This window comes from Diadema antillarum, unplaced genomic scaffold (genome assembly GCF_040938485.1).
Source record: "Diadema antillarum isolate AM-2024a unplaced genomic scaffold, OU_Dant_1.0 seq00000368_RagTag, whole genome shotgun sequence".
NCBI lineage: Eukaryota > Metazoa > Echinodermata > Echinoidea > Diadematoida > Diadematidae > Diadema > Diadema antillarum.
This window is the reverse complement of record NW_027271369.1, coordinates 3,179,661-3,197,258: the sequence shown is the minus strand read 5'-3', so window position 1 is coordinate 3,197,258 and position 17,598 is coordinate 3,179,661. Positions and strand designations below refer to the sequence as shown.

The 17,598-nt window shown below is 40.6% G+C and overlaps 1 pseudogene; it reads left to right on the top strand.

Moving 5' to 3' along the window:
• Positions 1-17,598, top strand: part of LOC139731378 (A disintegrin and metalloproteinase with thrombospondin motifs 3-like) — a 90,158-nt pseudogene that overhangs the window by 33,737 nt on the left and 38,823 nt on the right.

Sequence of the window (17,598 nt, the reverse complement as noted above, 5' to 3'; positions counted from 1 at the left end):
ATAGGAAAGCCTAAAAATAGATGTGTTTCGGTCAAGGGGTCAGGAGGGCCTGTCGCTTGGAGGAATGGAAGGCGTGGAAGGTGGCTGGAGTTTGGCTCGCAAAACGCAGAGACAGTATCGTATTGCAATGGAAACGGCAGGTGGCGCTCTGTATGTAACGGTCATCCTGATAGATGTTTGAAAGATTTTGCCTTCTTGCAGCAAATTACTATGTACTAAATTCGTAATTTTCTCATCTATTTTACCCTGTAATGTGAAACGAACCATCGTGGATGTTGATACTATCCTTCCTCAACACAATTTCATCGAGTATTCTGCAAATACTAGCAAATAACATTCTGATACGCCACATAAACAGGAACAGGACCATCCCTTTAACTAGAGGTCCATCATGTTGTGGATATATAAACTATTGGTATTTTTGTTTGTATTTCTGACTGCTTCTCTCTACTCTCCGTATAGCCATGGATAAGTCCAATTTCACAGTGTTCTGTATTAGGCGCTGCAGCCAGTGCCCTGCCGCTGTAGTAAGTGCTTAGCAAGCAACCTTGGCGTGAACTTGCCACCAAATCTCCAATGTGACCCAAATGGAATTTCCGGATACATTCACAACTGAGGTGCTTCGGGAAGACCCGAACTTCCGATTTCACTCGATCGGATTTAATTGTTCATAGTCGGGTGGTGCTATAGTATGACCGGTTTAGCAGGGAGGTGGAAAGGAGGGATAGCGCTGCAGCTGCAGCAACATTGAAGCAACACGGGCAATTATTTGACCATGGGGGCAACCAGCGTTAGAGAGAAGCGGTTCCCTGGCAGAAAATGTCAATTCAATGATGATTGTGAAGTTTGGGTGGATTAACATTACTTAGATTCGGTTAGGCTGACGTTTTGCCACTCTTTTGAATGGGTATGATTCGTATGTGTTGAGGGTATAGTTTTTCATTGATCAAACAAGCAGGGAAAGATGCGTGATAGTTGTCTTTGGTAGATGAAGAACGAGTAGAAATGAAATATCACTTTCGTGATATTCTTTTGTTTCTAATGTAGTACATTAAATTGATTTCATGAATTCTACTGTTACAATATTGCTTGGTCTTCTTTTATTTTCACATTTTATTATTAATGCTCAAGAGATCTGGACAATGCATGTCGCTCATTACAATGAAAATGTGGTAAGATTACGTATGCTACGTTTAACTTGAGCAGTAGTTTGATAAGATACACAACTTAAAAATAACAAGTGTGCGCAAGGGTTAACTTAATGGACTGACAGTTGTTATGGTAGTTGGTAGTTAATTTCTGTTTAAAAACAATGAACAAAATATACGTAGCAATAACGTAAAATACGGATGGAGGGCCGTACTCAGTGATGACGACATGTCTAAGATGTTTTTCCAGAGGGATTCACTTAACAGGTAACCTACATAATTATAACTTGCTATGTCACGAAAATGCAAAACTGAAATGTATAAGAACAACCACAAGAGGGCACAATACATTAAACATTTAGTTCATAATGATGAAAAAAAAATTATTGTAATCCATAAAAATGCATGTGCATGTCCTCTCCGAAAGACTAGGCCGTTTTCCTCGGTGTTACTGGCAACAATGGGCTCGAACCTAGAACCTCAAGTTTGAAACGTCACTTTCTGATGCAACTGACCGGGAATTCTTCCTCCTCTTTCTGTCACTTGTGAGTTTCCAAATGACAGGACCATGCGCAGCTTCATCAACGAGTCTTTTGCCTTTCCTCTACCATTAGCACCAACTATTGAAGGTGTGTCATTTGTCGTATTGAATGCCGCATGTTCTGTCCACATTTGCTGCAGTTGAGATTAGAGAGTCCTTCATATAATATTATTACTCCCCCTCAATGCACAAATGCGGGCATCAATCGCAAATTTGTACGGTGATTGCGTTAACCTTACTTGTACTGTATAACACTTTTCGATTCTTTGTGATTAATCATTATAAAAAATAGAGTCAGTCAACGAGTGCTACTGAAAGACTTGTGTCTATAGATAACAAGCAATTTAATCTCAAGAGCTGTTAACAATAGACCACTTATATTCATTTTAGAACAGTGAGATATTATCAAGTGACAGCGCTCTCCTCCTTCGCATTTATTCAGCACAGGTTTGCAAAAATTGAGCAGACAGTTGAGGATGTGAACACAGCATGCATTGTTACTCTATCCAAAGTGTGCGGGATTGTGGTGTATTCAAATTGGTCATCATTTTCCCTGGGAGCTTGCACAGCAAAACGGGTCTTTGGATTGATTAGGGTCACCACCCGGAAGTTAATGCCACATCCACGTGTAGTTGCACACCTCATCGACACTTGTTCTGGTGCATGTCATTAAAAATTTCCGTCCACCTCTGTACCTAGTCGAAGATGAGAAGCACTCTACATTTCCAAATCAGAAGGGTGATATTGCAAACCTATCCGCCACCATGTGTTCGATTGACATTGTATTTTAATTCAATTCGTATATGACATCGGTAAGACACTGAGCATGAATGGATAGAAAACATGCTCGAATTTCTTCTAGATTAAGTTCTTGCCTGCTCTCTGCATCTTCCACGTGTTTTTTTTTTGTTTTTGTTTTTGTTTTTTTTTTGGCGTGGAATTGAATTCGCTAAGGGTACTTTGCAGAGATTCTGGGAGATGTTCCTGGGAGGCCATTTCCGAATTCCCTACAACATATAGTAGGTAAAAGTTTCGATTTGCTTCATGGGCTGTCTTGTCATGCCATTAAGCTTCACCAGCTCCATGGTCATACTCGCAAAGATGTGTGATCTCAGCATATGAGAGTAGGCCAACTTTATTCTTGGTGATTTGTAGGGGTGCTCATACAGTATACTGATCAAAAAGCATATTTTATAATCTATGGGAAATTTTGAAATGTTATAGAACCTTGATTTTTTTTTTTTTTTTGGGGGGGGGGGGAGGAAAGTCGTACCCGTTGGATAGGAAGAGGAAGAGGTTTTTCCTAGAGGGGAAATTTTTGTGTTGACATCACCACCTCTTCTTCATATCACCAACAGTGACATCATTGTGCCAAGGAATCACAGTGACTCTGTCATCATTGTCTATAAGCTCTGGAAACCTCAACATAGCTGGGCCAAAATGTCATCAGTGTCGAGTGACTGGTCGCTACCCGCAAAGACACCCTCAAATCCTGGAGGAAAACAATCACAACAATGGGGGTACAGGTTGACGGGTTTGCATAGAATGACCTCATTCGGTCATTAGAATACAGACAAAATGTGACCAACAGATAGGTCATTGTATCCACTCTGCTCAGTCATCATGTAAAGCTAATATATACTTTGCGAAGAGAATAAACACTGCCTTATTTGTTGTCATCTCGCCTCCCATTAGAACAGTGTTGATGTTGGAATAGTTGATATTACAGTAGGACCTCGATTATCCTGCCGTCGATTATCCGGATTCTCTGTTATCCGGACGTCGATTGGCTGACATGTCTTTTTATGTTTTTATGCATTTGAGTGCCAATCTCACGCAAAATAAATAGAAGTTCAATACGTGTTAATACGTGCGAATACACGGCGGGACATTACTCCAATGATCACAGCGGACTGTAACTTTTAAAGGGATGGTACAGTATTGGTGGAGATGAGAATTAGGCTTTTAACTTTTTGCGAGATACCAAGAAAGCACTTATGAAATAGTACAAAGTATATCATTTTAAGAGGAATTCAAAGTTTATTTGATGAAAATCGGGTTTGGAATGACTGAAACATCTAAAAACAAGTAAAACAAAACGATCGTAATAAAGTGTGGGTCCCACAATTGCTCTGTTTTGGATATCTCAGCCATTTCAAAACCAATTTTCATCAAATAAACGTTGAATTCCTCATGGAATTACATGCTCTTTCATATTTGATAAGTGGTTTCTCATTATCTCACCAAAAAATGTTAGAAACCTGAAATTAGGTCTCAACCAAAACTATACTATCCCTTTAAGTCAGTTCGTGACTCTGAGACGATGCTAATGACTGGTGTCGTGCTTGTCACTAGCACTGAGTGCACATCAGTGGTTACAGTACAATGCAGCGACAGTATTCGACGAGTCGCAATATCGATCCCATTGTCTCAGTCAATATCAATCAAACAATCAATACATGAAGGGATATTATAGTTATATTTCGTTTCATTTCGGTATGAATTTATGAAGTATGAAACATGATAATGATATGCAGATAATCATAATATTAATGAATTGGTAATACCATGTGTATACCCCCAGCATAATAATTAATATGCTAGAAAGTTGATCTTTATCTTCTAACAAAATAACATGGTAATTCCATGACGACGAAAGACTAAACATCAATCATCGATTGATTTAGGCGGCTTGTGTACGATGTCGTGTTTGAAACCTTTAGAGAAATTGCCACCCCACATACTGATTACTGTCAGTTGCTATCCGCTGAATCTAAAAGTACATTAGCCTGCTGCATATGCTATATTATATACTATGAATGGAGAAATATTTGAACATCAGTTTCTAGGCAATCATCAACCTCTAATAACCTTCATCAGGGAAACTTCAAGGGGAGTGCACCAACCCCTAGGTGCGAACTCAGACCCTGATCCATCAGTACGCAGCTGTGATCTAACTTAAACTTTGATCCTCTGTATAGGTGTCCCTTTATTTACAGAAAGTCTGGGGCAGAGACAGAGAGAGGGAGAGGAAGAGAGGCTGACGGAGTTGGAGAGAACTGCATGCGCGCACGCGCACACACATACAAAACACAACAGCACACACATGAGACACATGAAGGGGGGGGGGGGGCAGAGATCATGCCATCACACAGGGGAGGTGACCCGGTGGGGACAACCCCAGATGTCATCCCCATGCAACCTGTCCCCCTCATCATCTACACCCCCATCCTCCATCCTGCCGATCCTGGAAAATTGGAAGTTGTACGAAAACTTGGCAATGTATCCCGCAGCGTATTAGGGGAGAGGAAGGCAGGGGAAGGCCAAGCACTCCGGAGAGAATTTGATCAAAGTCCTGCCACCAGCGAGCAAACCATCACATGGTGGGGTAAACTCTTGCGCAGCTGTTCGCGAGAAAAGTGAATTCCAAGAAATGAGGACCACTTATAAGTCTTGCTGTAAAGGGGAAAGTGTCTTCTTTACTTCTATGTTGCTATTGTACGTTTGTCATATTTACCGCCTGAAGCAATTTGATCATGGAGCATGGTTTCTGATTCGTGCACATTTCCTGACAAAATAGATTAGTATTTCCAGTACCCTGTACGCTGAACGAATATCTGTGTTCAGCTAAAATGGATGACAGTGATTGTTTAAGACAGGCGTGGGTGGGTGAAACGAATACTGACTATCCCTGTGACCCGAAAGCGCAAGTAACAACAAGCAGCAGATTACAATGTACCACTACAGGTCTGCATGAATTTTATCTCACACGGCTTGTAAAGTGCTGTCAGCTGAAAATGTAGGCCTATTCCCATTTGAATGAATCGGTACAACAAATTCAAGTTGACATGGTTAAAGATGTAAGTGGAGGGCCGGTATAGTAATCTCATATCCTTGGATTAGAACTCATGGATTTCGGGGGGGGGGGGGGGGGTCGAGAAATGTATGAGATTCCTTTCAGTAGAAGTGATGCCATACGAGTAGTGTTCACACTTTCCTACTGATGATTGAAACCTCTTTATCAATATTGGAATGTTTGAAGAGAATTAGGAGAATGACCAATGTCCTCAACTTCTGTTTAAACCAATTAAACTGTAAAGATTAGGTATGAAACAACATTTTGATGCATGATTTCATTTTTTGTTAACCTTGGAGGGTGAAGAGAGTATGTCTGCTTTGATCACGAAAACTAGTTTATGATTGCGTCATGGAACAGGCATACTGAATGCTACCTTAATGCCCTAAGTCTTTTCCTCGAGTCTTGAAATCCTCTCGAAAGTCTTTATGCTTCAATTATCATTGACAAGATTTATTGAGAGAGCTTCCTCCCTTTGATGTCCATCCGATTTGAGTCTCCAGAGTTGATCTTCAGCAATGATCTTGTCGGGTTTAATTGGTGGAAAATTGGGAGTGTCCATCAAGTTTGCCCTAAATACAGTTGCTTCCACAGAGTATAAAGTGATTCTCCACTGCGAAAAAAAAAATCTTCTAATTTTTAATCTGCTGTCACGACATGCTCGTCTGGCCGTCGGTCAGTACAAGGTGATATGACTTAAACTGGAAGAATGCCAGGGAATTCTACTCACGTTCGTGACTTTCGTTGAATCTTCCAAGCGGATGCGTGTATACTATTGATGATATCAGTGTTTGTGACTTGTGCTCCGATGAACTGAATGAATTGGGTCAGCCATTTTTCTTTTAGTTATTTTTGTTAGTTTAGAATGTCATAAAGTCTATACATCAATTTGAACTTTTCCACCACGACAAAAGAAGATTTATGTTCTCTGTGAAGAGGTTCTAAAACCCAGGAGATATAGGCAAGTACATTCTTGGTAAACCTGGCTATCACCAACAATTATGATTGATCTTCTGCGGCACCTACGTTATCACTCAAACAAGGGAGGTATTTCATCGCTGAATATCGCAATAAGCCACAAACAAGTCATCACTTCAAACTGCTGTCAAACACAATTTATTTGTTTCGGAAGTGAATATCTTTGCGGAGTTCACGAACTCCCGATTGGACTTGACCAAGCTACTATAGTGAAAGGTTTCACTTCCGCTTGTGACGGACGGAGTGGTCAACTCCTATCGAACTCCAACCAAATCAGGTGCGGATCCAGGATTTCTGTAAAAAAAAGGGGGGCGCCTTTACAAAATTAAAAGGGGTCGCACGCCTTCCCCTCATTTTTTTTTTCTTTTTATTTCTGTTGTTTGAAGAAAACAAAAGGGGGCGCGCCCGGTGCGCTCCCCCTGGATCCGCCACTGCTGTCGTCGACCTTGAGGACAAACCACTCGTCATCTCCTCCTATTCAATACTTCGTGTGCCCGAGAATCTCATGCGATTTTGTACATAATATCTATGCACTCAACAGATGATATCCCTCCCCCGCCCTCCCAAACCCCGATCAACCGCTTCCCACTCCACAACAATCTCTGCCGGTTTTGTGGGATAAGAGTCTCCTACGCCGAATAGTTTACCAATGACTAATTCGATATCAGGCATCGTAAACGATTACGATGTCGTCATTTTAATGCGACAATGAACGCTAGTTCTGTTTTTTTGCGAAAACCAGAATGAAAGAAGTAGAATCAAGACACTTTTCTTTTACTCTCATCATCTCTCTCCGTCTCCCTCTTTTCCTCTCATCCCAAATGGGGGTAAAAGCTTTACCAGAAATGCTCTTTCACGATGGAGGTAAAAACGTTGACTGCGCAATCATTGGGTCGAGAGGTTAAACGTAGGAAGAATGACTCATGCAGCGGTGGAAACCATCATGGTAGGAGATAACTATGGGAAATCGTTTGACATTGTGTGAGGTGGCAGTTTTATTTGTATGAGCATTGTACCGAATACTTTTCACAGTGGATTTTCTCTTCCTATTCACGCCGGTACCCCTCATCCTGACGTCGACCATTGTATGATACTTCATGAAAACTATCGACCATGACCATTGATTCATAGAATTTGAAATATATTGAAACGTGATTGCTCAATAACCAATTGATATTTTTGTTTTGTTTTCTTTTCCTTTTCAAATGATGTACGCAGTGTTTAAAGCTGAATATCTAGGTGAAATCTAATGAGTATTCGTACTGTCGTGTGGATCGTACAAGTGGAAGGAGGGGGGGGGTCGCCTTGTCTGTATGAAAGACGCTTATACCGATGCAAGTGTGCATGACCTCAGTGATTTCACGTCTTTTAGTTGAGAGATGATATTAATCAGCAGTTTATTATGAATCACTTCTCGTCGAATTTTTTCATGCAGCCCTATTCACTAGATCTTCACCCCCCTCCTCCTCCTTTGCATCTTGTACTTTTGTTGTGTATGTTTGTCTTTCTTCTTTTGGAATCATGTCAGCACGACGAGCAGTGTTTCACTAAGTAGTATTATTAATACTTCTTTGATCTCCACACGCTCAATTTTTCGTGGTTTTTTTTTTTGTATACATGTTGGCCATATTTTCAGCGATTTTTTTTCTCTCATTTTCCCCCTGCAGGTACAGGGTGACTCAAATCGTAGACTGCACCCTAAACATGGTAAGTTATGTACCACGTAAGATAATCCTGCATTTTTGTATTCGCATTTTAGTTTTCGCAACAACTGATGTTGAATATTGTATCTTTTAGATTTGTTTTGTCTTAGATTCCACTGAAATTATGCCGAGGAAATAGTACGATTGGAAATTAAAAGAACTCAATACGGGTGATTATTGACGAATTTAGAAAACGGCGAAATGGATATAGAAAAGGGGATCTTGCAGAGCGCAGATATATTCCTTCTAGTTTGAAAGGGAAAAAGGAATTCTACACGGATTCAATCCAAAGGAAGAAAAAGTACAGTGGTAAGAAATGCTGTGCTTATGATGGAGATGACGACATTGATTCATTGACTACAGAAATCAGCGATGATGTCGATATTGTAAAATGATAAACCAATGACGACACTGTAATTTTAGTGCGTCTATTATGATCTCAGTATTTCGAAGGGAAATTAAATTGAGAATCCATTGACTTTTGTTCGTATACGAAAGTCAACGATAACACTTCGAAATTACGTTGTAATCCTGTGCACAACCTAGTCAATCTGTTGTACAGTTAACGGATTCAGTTCGTTATCCCAAAGGTTCATTATTCCGGAGGTCTTTACATTTTCGGACTAATGAACCTTATTGCATTTTGGATGAACGAACATTTGATATAACGACCCCCATTTCCTTTTCGGATTAACGAAGCTTCAGAATAACGAACGTTCTTTCATTTTCGGACTAACAAACCTTCAGAATAACGAACATCATCCCCAAATAACATTATATGTGGGCCTTTTAATTTTCCTAATTATTTTCCCAATCCTCTGCAGAACATCTATTCTCAAAGCTAGATGATTATCGGTTAGTACGGCCATATCGTTCGACGGCGGACGGAGGATTTCTCACCCATGACCTCTCCACGGAAATCGAGGAGGATAGACTGGAATACCTCCGCATCAAACGAGATGAAGAACGTCATCGTCGAAGAAGACGCGACGTCAACGATGAGAGCGATGTATTCGTCGACGAGGGAGACGGTGTTGACGAGGCGGATCCCGTTTTTCACTTCTCGGTGGAAGCATTTGGAGCACATTTAGTCCTGAATGTATCAAGGTTTACCCGATTAGTGTCGCCGAGATTTCGGGTGGAGCGTTACCTTGACGACGGCAGCGTGGAAACGTTCACGCCCAGAACTAACTGTTTTTACAAAGGCGTCGTGTCAAACACCACAGTCTCGCGCGTTGCCATTAGCAACTGTCAAGGACTGGTAAGTTTTTTACATGACATCACCCTCTTCTATTTGATAGCTGGGAGCTTAGATTGTCACGCTTGATCCGCAAAGAATGTTTGAGATAGTGAATGAATTAAAGCCACTGAGATTTTCACACCATCATTATTGTAGATGTAAAAGTCTAATAGAATCTGTCTCTGGCTGCATTTCTCTTCGGTTTCCTCATCATGATTCTATCATGGTGAAGGCCCCTTTTCTCTCACATATGAACACTTCTGTCACTTTGCTGCCATACTGATGCACAACATCCCTTGGAAACCGTTGTTTTATCTAGCAACTGTGTATGAGTTTGGATCGGACAAGGTTAAGGTTCCGTCACGTTTCCCGTAGGTCATTATTGCGTAGTAGCACGACGACGTCACATTCCAAATGCATAATGTGCAAAACACAATGTCATGTCTGATACATATTTGAGTAAAACGATTGTTATTGTGTTGAGAATCACGAGAAAACCATCTACTCACACAAAATTTAGTGTCAGAAGAAGACGGCAACGGGTCAAAACCAACACGGACACACACAAATACCCACAAAAAGATCAATAACAAATCAACTAACTTGTCTCATGTTGCTGCAACTTCGCATCATATCTGCTGGTGTGCTTAGTTTGGAGGATGTGAAGTAAACTTGACGGTCATGCCAACTTAACACTCTCCACGACCTAGGCGTCAATGTCTTTCCACACATGTGTAAGAATAGACTGGAAGGTGTTTTGCTAGAGGCGACGAAGCAAGGGTGAATTATGGCATCCACTATCATGCGCCGCCTTCCGATTACGATACGGGGAAAATCGATAGGTTGAGTGAAGCGTGGCAGACGACACATCCTTTGACCTTAACCTTCACCCGCAACGGTGAAGCCATTCCTTGATTTGAGTGGCGCGCGTTTGTGTGAGAGCTGGTATACATCCACATCTCGTCAGCGGATGTGGATGTCAAACGTGGTTAGGGGGATCTGACCAATGCTGATGATTGATATCAACTTCATCTCTCCAGGTCCGTCCTCAGAGTCAGGGATATGTGACTTAACCTGTGGGTTATCAATTATTATTTCTTAATTGACAGGAACCGATGCGATGTTATAAGTCATTATGCTTAAAGACAGGCAAGTTGCTATTACTGCAGTAAACATTGTACTGATGATGATAATTTGGGTGATATCAATGATGAGAGTCAGTTCCTTATAATTGTCATTCTTAGTATGAAGTATAATAAAACCGTATGATTTGTGTAAACGCTGTAGTATTGTTATCTTTACAGGAATTGCGATAAGATTTCACAGAATTTTATCATAACTTTAAGCAATTCTAACCCCTTTCCCCTTCTAAAATCGGCCTGGTTACCTGCCGGCATGTCAGTGGGAATATCACTCTTTATGTCAGTGGGAATATCACTTTTTTTTTAACCATTATTGCTCTTGGGCAAGAATTTGTCAATTTCCTGCTCAGATCATATTGAGGAAGCCATTTGTCGCTCATCTCCAAATTCTCAACTGCCTTGTTTCCTGCCGCCCTTCAAGTATGATGTCTCCTGCATGTCATGTAGTGGACACTAGCAGACGGACGGATGAGGGAGGTCTCCTCCCCCCCCCCCCCCCCCCCCCGTCCTGAACAGAGGAAATTCTGTAGCATTTTCTTTCGTATATAAGTCCAAGGATTATAAGGAAAGAAAATGATCGGAAGAGTGTTGCGGTAAGAAAATGAACAAGAGAACGACTTAATTGTGACGACTGCACCCCATGGTCAATATTTGAGGATTGCAATCTTGTTCAATTTGTTCAGATATGGAAAAAAAAAGAGGAAAATTTATTTTGGTCAAGAGAGATGCAGGTTTGTTGTGATTCCTGAAGCAATTTAACCCTAACTAGGCCGGGCTATTTAGGTAGTTGATAGAGCCGGGGGGGGGGGGGCCTCCCAGGCCCCCCCACCTCCAGATCTCGGCCGTCGACCGCGCGATCGCGACGAAAATTGGCGCACACATTGCCTATGATGTAATCTAAAATACCATGAAGTTAATTTTTCAAAAAAAATCATCATTTATGCTAAATTATGCTAATTTATGCATGATGATGCATAAAATCAGACTATTTGTTATAAATCAAAAAAAAACTCAAAACAGGCACATTTTTTGTGTAAAAATATTCTTTTTAGTGTCCTTAGCAAATGTTATTTAAAAAAATTGTGATATCAGAAAAAATTCTTAAGTATTTTATTGTTTTTTTGAATTTCTTATGTATTTCTTTGTTTTTTCGACTTAATGTTTTTCATTGTTTTTTCGATGAAATTTGTCCGCGACATCGCTCCGAACAAGAAAATATGTTATTCATTGATTTTAATCAATAAAACACCAAAATAATCATGCTTTTATGAAATTTGCTAGTAAGCACAGTTTGCATTGAAATTGTACACGAATTAACGTTTTTGAGCAATTTTTGGTCTGACATGCATGTACATATTTATGCATAACTTCGGAACCGCGCGCCCGGGCGTCGCAAATTTGGTGTCAAAATATGCGGGAGACTCGAAAGAAAAAAGTCATGAAACGTCGCGGCGATAGCTTTTTTCGATTGCGATACATCGCGCGGAACGTCGGGGGGGGGGGGGGGCCTCGGCGGCCCCCCCCCCCCCCCCCCGGCCTAGTTAGGGTTAATCCTTAAAATCCCTAGTGCATAAAATCATCATTTAGTCATCATGTTAAGCAGTGATTTATTACATCACTGGTCACTCACTTCGGATTAATTTTCGATTTCATGATTAGAAAAGGATCCCCAGGTGTACGAGGATACGGAAACAGAGAGCAAACTGCCCATCGCAGGGGATGCCAAAATATCTACTCACTGTTTTGAAAGTCCGACCTTATCGTTAATATTTTTACTCTCAGTAATCACCCTCAATTAGAAAACTCATATTTCATGACTCTTCTTCGACTTCAACACCCAGTGGGAGATTACTTTCTCAGAAAGCGTATAACAAAAGTCAAACATAAATTCATGTCGAAAAAAATTGTGTCATAATAATCCATTTTTGTAAGAGATGTGATTTTGTTCTATTTCCTCTTTATGATGCTATACGATAATGATTATTATAAACAAAATCTACAGGAAGAGTGAGAAAGGGGGATGGAGAGGAGAGAGTGGAATGGAATTCAGTCTCACATGTGCATTCCCGCTAAAGGCAGTCCCACAGGGCTGCAATATTTTTTTTAATGGATGTTTCAATCTTGTTACGTCTAGTTTCGTCGAGCATCATCGCTTCACGGTGGTGTTTCGGGTTTAGAATAGGTTGACAGAATCGAATAAAACGGTCGTTTGTCAATATGCATAATTGGTTCTATGAGTTCGTAAACTGATAGGTTTTCACGGTTAGGAAATATCCAAGTTTTTCCAGATTGAGGAGAAAACAAACTCTCACTGTCATGTTAATTTGCAGACGATATCACCTGAATTGGATCCTAGTTTCCCCTATGTTTACGTTCAGCAAGGTAATGAAGATACAGTCAGTCGAACATCTGGGTGTTCTTGCGGTACGGTATAAGACACACCATGGAATAACATTCTGGGCAGGTATACCTGGCGACCTAACTCTGTGACTATCGCAGGTAATGCTAGCGCGTGGGATGCAAATGATATTTTGATGTGTTAAGGCTGTAGAGGGTTAGCTTTGTGGAAGACATCTTTCCCTGCTTAGGGAATCCTCGACGACTCTAGTAGAACAAGTGCGTGGTCTTCGTGCGAGCAGTTTTAAAGAAACGTCACTCCATGTTCCATATTGAATTGTATTTATGACTTTTAATCAGGATGAGTTCATGACGTCATCGTACCGTAAGTCTCCCATTGGCTTGCACACGAATGCTTCCCATATTTCTTTGCTTTAAACTATTCTGATGTGGTAATGATAATGTAATGAGGAATCTATATGAGGTATAATAGTACAATAGCAGTTTTCCAGGGTAGTCATCCCCCAAGGCACGCACCCCACCCCCACCCCAAAGGAAAACATAGAATTATGAGCAAACAAAAGAACGAACAAGCGAACAAATGAAAATATAATAAAGTGTTATAATTATGTCTGATGCCTACACCTTTATGAAAATTAGTGGGACGAAATATATGAGGGCCTATTATTGTTCTTTCCCGGCACTACACAAAATTTTAATGCCTAAGCCTCTTTTGTTTTAATGTCCCATTTCATTTCAACCATTTGTTTGAAGTTATTATATTGATCACAGTCAACGAGAAACATAGTGTGGAATTTTTCTTTTAGTATGCATGCAGTAACGTTTTGAACAGTCTCCCGCAAAAGTCGCTACGAATTGTCCGTGTACACATCTGAATACTTGAACTTTTTGACTTAGACGTCAAAACACAAGTCGGATCTCAGTATTTATGCATGTCTCCAGACATCTTGCTCGTTTTTTCCCCGCCGAGATTCCCCCGAGAATTTTGATTAGAGTTCTGACTGACAAGTGGAGAGAGATGCTGGTTTGTTTTAGGTAATCCTAGCTAAGACCCGGCCAGTGATGGCGAAAAGTTCTTAAGAAGAAGAACTTAAGAATGTTAGTTGCACGCATCATCAGATAGCGATGTTTGATATCATATTCATGATCTTATCACTTCTATTGATCGTTACAGGGTCATGGGATCTAACCACACACTCTGCTACCAGCTGCGTTCGCACATTCTTGCGCGCAAATTATGTAAACCCGGAAGTTCTTTTCTAGGAACATGTTCTTTCTCTCTTATATATTTTTCTCACTTACTCGTAATTGAAACCATCCAATTTTCTGAAATTGTAGCTTAATGTAGTTTACAGCTTGTCCGTAACTGTTTTCAACTACTGTCAAATGTTATGGTTCGTGACATTTTACACTCTAAACTTGTCATCACGCGTAACCCGAGTAGAGAGATAGGCGGTAACGTGATAAGAGAATTAGGAATGTTTGAGCTTCAATCTCTTTGCCCGTTGTCAGTTTCTGTCTTCGAGCTATTTTGATAAACTTGGTCATGTTCTTTGGGTACTCCAGTTCTTTTTTTCGTTTAAACGGGCGGATTAGTCCCAGCGGCCCAACGTGCCCATTGCAACGTCACAAATATTTGAATGACGACATACGATGCTGGGGTCGTGACTTTGGACGACAACCTGCAGGCAGTGAACAGAGTACGGAATCTCACAAACAGAGGAGAGAGGGGGAGGGGCAGAGATAGATAGAGATATACACTGTAGTTAACTTTGTTTGTCAGTGTTTGAATAAAACTTGCCATCACTCTGACTACGTAGGTGCAATGTTAAAACCTCTAAAGTCATTAAATTATGCAGGGAAGAATGTAATGCTGTTGCTGATGTTTTAAATTGTTCAACCAGTGGCGTGGAAAGAGAGAGACTATAATATAACGTAGAGATTAAGAACATAAACAGTGATGTGATCTACGTGAAAAAAAAAATCCATTATGTTTTTGGTAGTTATACAACGGTTTGTATGAGTGTTGCAAAAATAATTTCTGAGGGAGTAATAGTATTAACGATTAAAACATTTCATAACCTTTGTATTTTTCCGATATCAGCAGAAATTTGAGCATTCTGCTAGTGCGGCTTCACTCTTTTCTATAAAGTCCACATGAATATGGAGCGGACTGCTAGATAGGATTCAAATTTGGGTTTACCAGATAACAAGAGTAGTGATATGTGGAGCCAACTTTCCTTGCTCTGAGACTGAGAGGTGTGTAGCCAGCTAACCTTAAGAGTTGATAGGTCATTCTCTCACCGCCATTAATTCCCTGTGACTGATGGTCCAACAGGCATGGGTTATCTCTGGTTTCCGACCTTTGACCCTTTAGACAGATCAATCTCCATTATTTATATTTTTGTTCATGCAGCGACAGTTATTTTGCCCCATGATGGATTGCGTGCGAGGATCCGCATGTTAAAGAGTCTATGTCTCGCTGTTCAACGAGGGAGTAAACTCGGATGGAGATTTGTGTTACCATGGTAACGTCTGAACGGTCAGGTTTATCCATCCTCGTGAGGAAGACATAGGGAAGACAAACATCCGAACCAACTTTCCATACAGGCTTTGCGCCAACCGTAGCTTGGGTATGCAACATCCAGAATAGCATAGCACGGAATTTCATGTTTGCTTTGAATTTTCATAACAACTATTGACATTACAATCATCAACATTTCATCAATATTTTGAGCACAAATTTATTTGCTTCCTACGATTGGTCAACTGTATAATGGATCTTTTCATAATGTCAGCTTTTATGATGATTTGGTTCCTGTGAAATATACAGTAATATTTTACTGCTTCTGTAGGTGGATTGGAAGAATATATTGTTCTTCTTGTAGTTTTTCTTCGTCTGCATCTTCTTCTTCTTCGTCGTCTTCATCTGACTAACCATGTCACATGTCTCCTCTTTTTATGGCTCTCGTGGTGCTCTCCACCATGCGCTTTTTGCTTTTTTTTTTTCAAAGAAAGGAAACGACCAATGCAATCTGTAATTCGAATCGGATGACATTTGTCACTTCCCAACGATGAGTTCACAAACATTGTGTCAATCATGCTTTTGAAAGGTGAAGGTTAGCGACGCTCACAACGGGACACAAAGAGGTGTTAGGGGAGAAATAATGAGACTGATCCCAGAAAGTTTGATATTCACTTAGGAGAAAAAGTTATGACCCAGTTGTAGAGCAGCGAGCATTTGTGGTGAGGTTGTCCATTCGCTAAGAGCCAGTTATAGTTAGTGTGTTTGTTTGTTTGTTTGTTTTTCACATGTTTCAATGGCTCGAATTTCTTCATATAACCATCATTGGTGGCGTGAGAATAGGTAGCCGTTTTTTTTTTCGTACTCTGCATTGCAGTTACCTTCCTGGTTTTATGGTGAAATTTCCTTGAACAAAAAATTCAGTGATTTTCTGGGTTTCATCATAATTCTTTTGGTTTTTTAGGTTAACAATGAAAGTGCCTTGGACCAGAAGAAGAAAATGTATTCTCATTTCAGTTTTGCAGAAATGTTGTCAATATTAGAAGCACATTAAAAATTTGAAGTTGAATAGTGATGTCATATAGATGACGCAGATTTGTGATTACATACATCAGATTGAAATTCACACCACCTCAACCATCAGGTGTTCGTGATGATATTGGTGATCAGAGGGATTAAGCTTCCACAAAGTTCTTCGTAGTGATGTATCATGTTCTTTGTGGTAATGCTACGCTCGAGAATTATCCGCCGATTTCTAGGGTCTGTGACAGGGTCAAAGGCATTGTTGGTTTCTGCGTGCTTGTCACCCTTGTCACTCGGGGAGGCACAGTTTGAAGCAGGTGCACAATGCAAGTTATTTTCAGCCACGTTTTGTCGAATCGCATTAGACAGACTGTGGGGGTTTGAGCGGTCCTCGTCTGACCCTTGAACGCCTGTAGGGGTGCACCTTCTAAGTCAAGTACACCAATCTTTCTGTAAAGTACATACATGTAGAGTAATCAGTTGCCTCCACTAGTATACTGTAGAACGACGACCATCACGAGAGTTCACTGATCATGATTAAAGCATTGCCAGTTTGCATTGAGCTGGAGCTTGCAAGGCGGGTCAGAAGTTCAACGGTAATATAGACCTGTCGTAAATCTCAGTTTATTTTACGCGAGTGTCGACTCCACTGGATGGATGAACGGTTGTCAAGCGAAATCACCCGTGGAACAAGGAGACGCTCGTGTCTTTTTGTGCCAGAACAAGAACCCCTTCTGTTTCTAGTTTGGTTTCCCGGCACACTTCGAATCAAAAGACTTCAAAAGCACCGCGCTTCTTTACTGAGTATGACGGCTCACAGCTCCATGACGATTTATACGCCCATTTATAGTCCATTAGTAGGAGGGACCTGAGCATTCAGGTCTATTGTTAAGACAAGTTAGTGCCACACTTTTTTGTCTCCTTCTGAAGTACAGACCCCTCGAGTGAAATTCGAGGACTTTCTTTTGAATGTACTGAAATGTGACAAGCATAGTTCATTCATGACTGAGTAAAAGGCAATATAAACTGTCAGTTTTCAGAAGGAAGTTTAAAGTAAGACATCAGAGGACTTGTGCACAGACCCT